This window comes from Xyrauchen texanus, chromosome 11 (assembly GCF_025860055.1).
Source record: "Xyrauchen texanus isolate HMW12.3.18 chromosome 11, RBS_HiC_50CHRs, whole genome shotgun sequence".
NCBI lineage: Eukaryota > Metazoa > Chordata > Actinopteri > Cypriniformes > Catostomidae > Xyrauchen > Xyrauchen texanus.
The window spans coordinates 1514566-1521848 of NC_068286.1; positions in this window are offsets into that span (position 1 = coordinate 1514566).

Sequence of the window (7283 nt, forward strand, 5' to 3'; positions counted from 1 at the left end):
TGCCCGTAAATGATCTCTCACTGTCGCACCACCATCCGCAGTCGGCCTTTATCCCTCTCGGAGGCTTCATTAGCCTGATAAGTGACCGGGTGTGTATAATCACGACCCCGCCCGCCCTCCGCCCTGTCACACACTCATATTTATATTATAGTAACTCTCAATCAAAATAATAACTGAGAGTTTTGGATCTTACCAGACAGTTCTCTTTCAAGGATTGTTTCTGTTTTGGTGTCAGATGAGTTCATTTCTGAAAATACATGGTGAAATATTAAACAGTTCACCCCAAAATGAAAATCTGGTCATCATACAACAAAAGTATTGGCATGGGAGATTTTCATTTCTGTAAATTCTGAATTTTTGTTGTTTGTTTTTTTCAACATTGCGTGGAAATCTGGAACAGTGCCTAAGGAGTGGCAGAACGGGGTGGTGGTTCCCCTCTTCAAAAAGGGGGATCAGAGAGTGTGCGCCAACTACAGGGGTATCACACTTCTCAGCCTCCCTGGTAAAGTTTACTCCAAGGTGCTGGAGAGGAGGGTTCGGCCGATTGTCGAACCTCAGATTGAAGAGGAACAATGCGGTTTTCATCCTGGCCGTGGAACGACGGACCAGATCTTTACTCTCGCAAGGATCCTGGAGGGGGCCTGGGAGTATGCCCATCCGGTCTACATGTGTTTTGTGGATCTGGAGAAGGCGTATGACCGGGTCCCCCGGGAGAGACTGTGGGAGGTGCTGCGGGAGTACGGGGTGGGGGGGTCCCTTCTTAGGGCGATCCAATCCCTGTACGTCCAAAGCGAGGGCTGTGTCCGGGTCCTCGGCACAAAGTCGAGTTCATTCCATGTGGGGGTTGGTCTCCGCCAAGGCTGCGCTTTGTCACCAATCCTGTTTGTGATATTCATGGACAGGATATCGAGGCGTAGTCGGGGTGGGGAAGGTGTGCGGTTCGGTGGGCTGGGGATCTCATCGCTGCTTTTTGCAGATGATGTTGTCTTCATGTCATCATCGGTCCGTGACCTTCAGCTCTCACTGGATCGCTTGGCAGTCGAGTGTGAAGCAGCTGGGATGAGGATTAGCACCTCTAAATCTGAGGCCATGGTTCTCAGCAGGAAACCGATGGAGTGCGTACTCCAGGTAGGGAATGAGGTTTTGCCCCAAGTGAAGGAGTTCAAGTACCTCGGGGTCTTGTTCACGAGTGAGGGGACAATGGAGCGGGAGGTTGGCCGGAGAATCGGGGCAGCAGGGGCGGTATTGCACTCGCTCTATCGCACCGTTGTCACGAAAAGAGAGCTGAGCCGAAAGGCAAAGCTCTCGATCTACCGGTCAATTTTTGTTCCTACCCTCACCTATGGTCATGAAGGTTGGGTCATGACCGAAAGAACTAGGTCGCGAGTACAAGCGGCCGAAATGGGCTTCCTCAGAAGGGTGGCGGGCTTCTCCCTTAGAGATAGGGTGAGGAGCTCAGTCATCCGTGAGGAGCTCGGAGTAGAGCCGCTGCTCCTTTGAGTTGAAAGGAGTCAGTTGAGGTGGTTTGGGCATCTGGTAAGGATGCCCCCTGGCCGCCTCCCTAGGGAGGTGTTTCAGGCACGTCCAGCTGGGAGGAGGCCTCGGGGAAGACCCAGGACTAGGTGGAGAGATTACATCTCCACACTGGCCTGGGAACGCCTCGGGGTCGCCCAGTCAGAGCTGGTTAATGTGGCTCGGGATAGGGAAGTTTGGGGCCCCCTGCTGGAGCAGCTGCCCCCGTGACCCGACTTCGGATAAGCAGTTGAAGATGGATGGATGGATTTTTTTTGTGTTTCACAGAAGAGAGAAAGTCATACAGGTTTCAAACAACATAATGACAAGTAAATAATGACTGAATTTTCCTTTAGGATGAACTATTGCTTTAGGAACAGCATTAAGTGCAATGAAACACATCTTTCTTCCTGCCAGTGATGGATGAATGCATCGGGCATTTGCCCAGAGCCCTGATGATATTAACCACATCTATATTTTTTACAAATGATTATTATTTTACACTAACAGAGCAGTGTGGACTGCCAAACACTTTGTCTTATGATTCATTTTTCACTCAATATTCATTTATAACTGCCAAATAAAAATAAATAGGCCTTATGTTAGGGTCGAGAGACACTTTTTTGTTGAGAGGAAATAATTGCGCTATACAAGAGTGAAACAAGTGAAAATGAAGGTAAAACCCACAATCAAATGCAACTATTTGAAGAAACAGAAGAAAGAAAAGAAACTTGCTTGCTGTAGTTGCTATAAAAAGTGAACTGGCAAGAGAACCGCACTTTATTCACGTCATGGAAAACCTTTCTTCAAATAAGACTTTTTGTTACTTCCTCTATTTTCTGTGGTTTTGAGCTGGTGTAAAACAACCCAGTTCATCTCAGATGCTTTGCTGAATCTGTTATCTTCTCCACAATGTGCTACATCAGTGTTGATGTTAACAAGACAAAGTATCACAAAAATACTAGCTTTTAACAACATAGCATAATAGCATAAAGTCTACTGGTACAAGTAAAAACGATGTCTTACCACTGCTGACATTTAGTTGAACTTGGGTCAATACGAAAGATCCAGATCTCTCCTCTCCACACCAGTAAGTCCCAGAATCCTTCACACTCAGATCAGTGATGCTTACAGTAAAGACTCCATCAGAGGGTTTGACATTCAGAGAGAATCTGCCATTTGAACTTCTCGCTGATGTAACTTGAACTCCGTCTCTGACACAGTTGGAAGGCCGGTGTCCCTTACAGAAGAATTGCTCATGATGTGAAGAAGTCCTCATGTACTTACAGTTGATGGATGCTGATCCTCCGCTAGTCTGACTGTGAGTGACCACTAAACAGCAGGAACAACAGAAATGTTAATTCAATGAAAAGAGATCAACCATAAATGAGAGAATGAGCTGAAGAAAAATACCATCTCGCATGACGATCATGAGTTCAGTGGAAATGTATTTCGGACTGTTTTGTACCTCACACCAGTATATCCCAGCATCCTCTGCTGTTAGATTAGTAATGGTCACCGTGAAGAGATTGTTTACGGCGTCATTTTTTAGTACAATTTTTGGTTTGCTAACATGATCTTCATCTGATCGAATGATAATACGGGCATCTTCACTGGAACTCTTCCCTTTGCGAAGAAACTTCACTTCTCTTGTGTGGTTTGGATTGTAAGGACATCTGATATCAGCTGACTTTCCTTCATGTCCGATCACTGGGGGCACTTTTAGTCAAAGACAATACAAAATTATTGATATGCCATTATACATGCACATATACATTTTCTTCAATGTAAATATACTGATGACGGCTGACTTTTCCGTAAAGCTATCGAAGCTTTGCACTTTATCTGTTACAGCAATATTACGTTATGATTTTAGAGTAGGACTACGGTTGTAAACTGTCCCGTACAGGACACCTATTGTCCCATATTTAAGCAGCAAAACTTTCAGACAATGATCAGACATCAAAAATGTCCCGATTCGAAGGGATTAAAGATGCAAAATGGTGTTTGGGTGACAAAAAGTTGGCATCCCTAAGTGGGGACTATACGTTTATCTGTTGAAAACAAACATTCATTTTGGTGCCACTAGAGGCACACCTTAAACCTTTCACCTTTAATTACAAAAGGTGTGTCCCAAACCTCACACTTCTGAACTATTTGACATCATTTTGTAATGGATGTAGTGCAAGTAGTATTTTTACCAGGTACAAAAAACAGTTCAAAGAACGAAAACTAAAACCAATAACTAGCTACATTTTTTAGCAGAACGTAACTGAAAATGGGAACTAAGCCATTTTCAGTTGTTCCGGAGTAAAAACATTATTTTTAAAGTCGGTTATAACAGTTTAACAGTTTATTTTTTTCATGAACCTAAAGGCAATGGGTTTATCAAAGTACATTTTTGGAATTATCCGACTGTGTGTTGCCAGAATAATGTGCTTTGATCCTGAAGGAAACTGCTGCATCACACATTTCTTTGTCTAATTGGCCGTTGTGGATGAAGCATTCTGTGACGAGTGTGGAATAATGGACACTTCATGCACTCAACGGTCATAGCGGAAGGGGCGGAGTTAAATGACCGTGTTGCTGTACTGACAAATTAATTGTAATTAATGGTGAATTTGGCAACTAGCAAATTTTCTGTGAAGACAGTATTTTACAAATGTGAGTTCAATGCTTTACCATCACTCAACGCTGTGCGAATACAAACGTTATTTGAGAAATAAGTATCGCAGGCTAAAGCTAGCGGCAACGCATCTTGTGTGTTTGAAACGTCGCTTTCGTCAACTGAAATATGGCTCATGTTTCGGTGTAGTAAAAGACTGTTAGTGTTCAATTAGAGAACCGCACTTTATTCACGTCATGGAAAACCTTTCTTCAAATAAGACTTTTTGTTACTTCCTCTATTTTCTGTGGTTTTGAGCTGGTGTAAAACAACCCAGTTCATCTCAGATGCTTTGCTGAATCTGTTATCTTCTCCACAATGTGCTACATCAGTGTTGATGTTAACAAGACAAAGTATCACAAAAATACTAGTTTTTAACAACATAGCATAATAGCATAAAGTCTACTGGTACAAGTAAAAACGATGTCTTACCACTGCTGACATTTAGTTGAACTTGGGTCAATACGAAAGATCCAGATCTCTCCTCTCCACACCAGTAAGTCCCAGAATCCTTCACTCTCAGATCAGTGATGCTTACAGTAAAGACTCCATCAGAGGGTTTGACATTCAGAGAGAATCTGCCATTTGAACTTCTCGCTGATGTAACTTGAACTCCGTCTCTGACACAGTTGGAAGGCCGGTGTCCCTTACAGAAGAATTGCTCATGATGTGAAGAAGTCCTCATGTACTTACAGTTGATGGATGCTGATCCTCCGCTAGTCTGACTGTGAGTGACCACTAAACAGCAGGAACAACAGAAATGTTAATTCATTGAAAAGAGATCAACCATAAATGAGAGAATGAGCTGAAGAAAAATACCATCTCGCATGACGATCATGAGTTCAGTGGAAATGTATTTCGGACTGTTTTGTACCTCACACCAGTATATCCCAGCATCCTCTGCTGTTAGATTAGTAATGGTCAGCATGAAGAGATTGTTTACGGCGTCATTGTTTAGTACAATTTTTGGTTTGCTAACATGATCTTCATCTGATCGAATGATAATACGGGCATCTTCACTGGAACTCTTCCCTTTGCGAAGAAACTTCACTTCTCTTGTGTGGTTTGGATTGTAAGGACATCTGATATCAGCTGACTTTCCTTCATGTCCGATCACTGGGGGCACTTTTAGTCAAAGACAATACAAAATTATTGATATGCCATTATACATGCACATATACATTTTCTTCAATGTAAATATACTGATGACGGCTGACTTTTCCGTAAAGCTATCGAAGATTTGCTCTTTATCTGTTACAGCAATATTACGTTATGATTTTAGAGTAGGACTACGGTTGTACACTGTCCCGTACAGGACACCTATTGTCCCATATTTAAGCAGCAAAACTTTCAGACAATGATCAGACATCAAAAATGTCCCGATTCGAAGGGATTAAAGATGCAAAATGATGTTTGCGTGACAAAAAGTTGGCAACCCTAAGTGGGGACTATACGTTTATCTGTTGAAAACAAACATTCATTTTGGTGCCACTAGAGGCACACCTTAAACCTTTCACCTTTAATTACAAAAAAATTTCATGAACCTAAAGGCAATGGGTTTATCAAAGTACATTTTTGGAATTATCCGACTGTGTTGCCAGAATAATGTGCTTTGATCCTGAAGGAAACTGCTGCATCACACATTTCTTTGTCTAATTGGCCGTTGTGGATGAAGCATTCTGTGACGAGTGTGGAATAATGGGCACTTCATGCACTCAACGGTCATAGCGGAAGGGGCGGAGTTAAATGACCGTGATGCTGGACTGACAACATAATTGTAATTAATAGAGACAGTATTTTACAAATGTGAGTTGAATGCTTTACCATCACTCAACACTGTGCTAATACAAACGTTATTTGAGAAATAAGTATCGCATGCTAAAGCTAGCGGCAACGCATCTTGTGTGTTTGAAACGTCGCTTTCGTCAACTGAAAAATGGCTCATGTTTCGGTGTAGTAAAAGACTGTTATTGTTCAATTAGAGACGTTGCTACACTCCAAAAATGTATTCTCTAGAATCCGAGTGTATAGTGCATCATTCAGTGTATGTTTACTTACTAGATATATTGAGTTCCAGTTTAGATATCATGGGGATGAACGTAAAGTATTCTCCACTGGTTTCTGTGCCACACCAGTAAACTCCAGCATCTCTCAGTGTCAGATTACTGATGCTCACAGTAAAAACTCTTTCTGATCTCTCAGAAAACCAACAACGTTTCTTTTCTAATGAACAGATGTCTTTACATTCGAAAGAGAAATCTTTGAATTTGCAGATGTGTTTGTCAGCATTGTTGTGTTTCTCAGAGTAACTGCAGGTGAGATTAACACTTTCTCCAATATAAGCAGTTATTGGTCTTGATGCACTAATATTATTAGCTATAAAAAGACATTGAACATGATAATGAAAATGCAAAGCAAATATCTAAACTTTTGACTAATTTTTACTGCTGAATCATTTAGAATAGTCCAAATACAGTAGAAGCTAATCGTACAGAAGTTATTTACCTGGATTTACTCTCAATTTGACTTCAGTGAAAAGATCACCATAGTGAGGGATTTCCACTCCACACCTGTATGTCTCATCATTAGCTGCAGTTAATGGCTTTATAAAAACCCTTATGAATCCTTCACTTGTATCGTCATACAGGAATATATTGCCAAATCCCTCCCAACTGTTCTGAGAATTAGCGAATGTCTTTTGTGAATCCACTGCTGCTTTCTGGATGAATTTCGGGTTTTCTTTATATTGTGGAGGAAACGCACACTTGATGAAGACAGATTCACTTGAGCGGGCCTGAACCATGACTGAGGTTATTTGATCTACAAAAAATTAATATATATATATAGTGTAATATATATATACATGAGCTGTATAGATGAACAGTACCACCACATGCCAAAAATACAATGAAACATACAGTTTAATGTTCAATTAATGTTCAGTTCTCACCAGAAACCTTTAAATGGATCTCTTTAATGAAGGATATGTGAGTTATTGATGCTTGTGAACGTTGATTCTTTGATTGGTGTCTCTCCACTCCAAATAAATAAGTCCCACTGTCATTTACAGTTAGATTTCTAATGGTCACCTTAAAGTAATCTACAC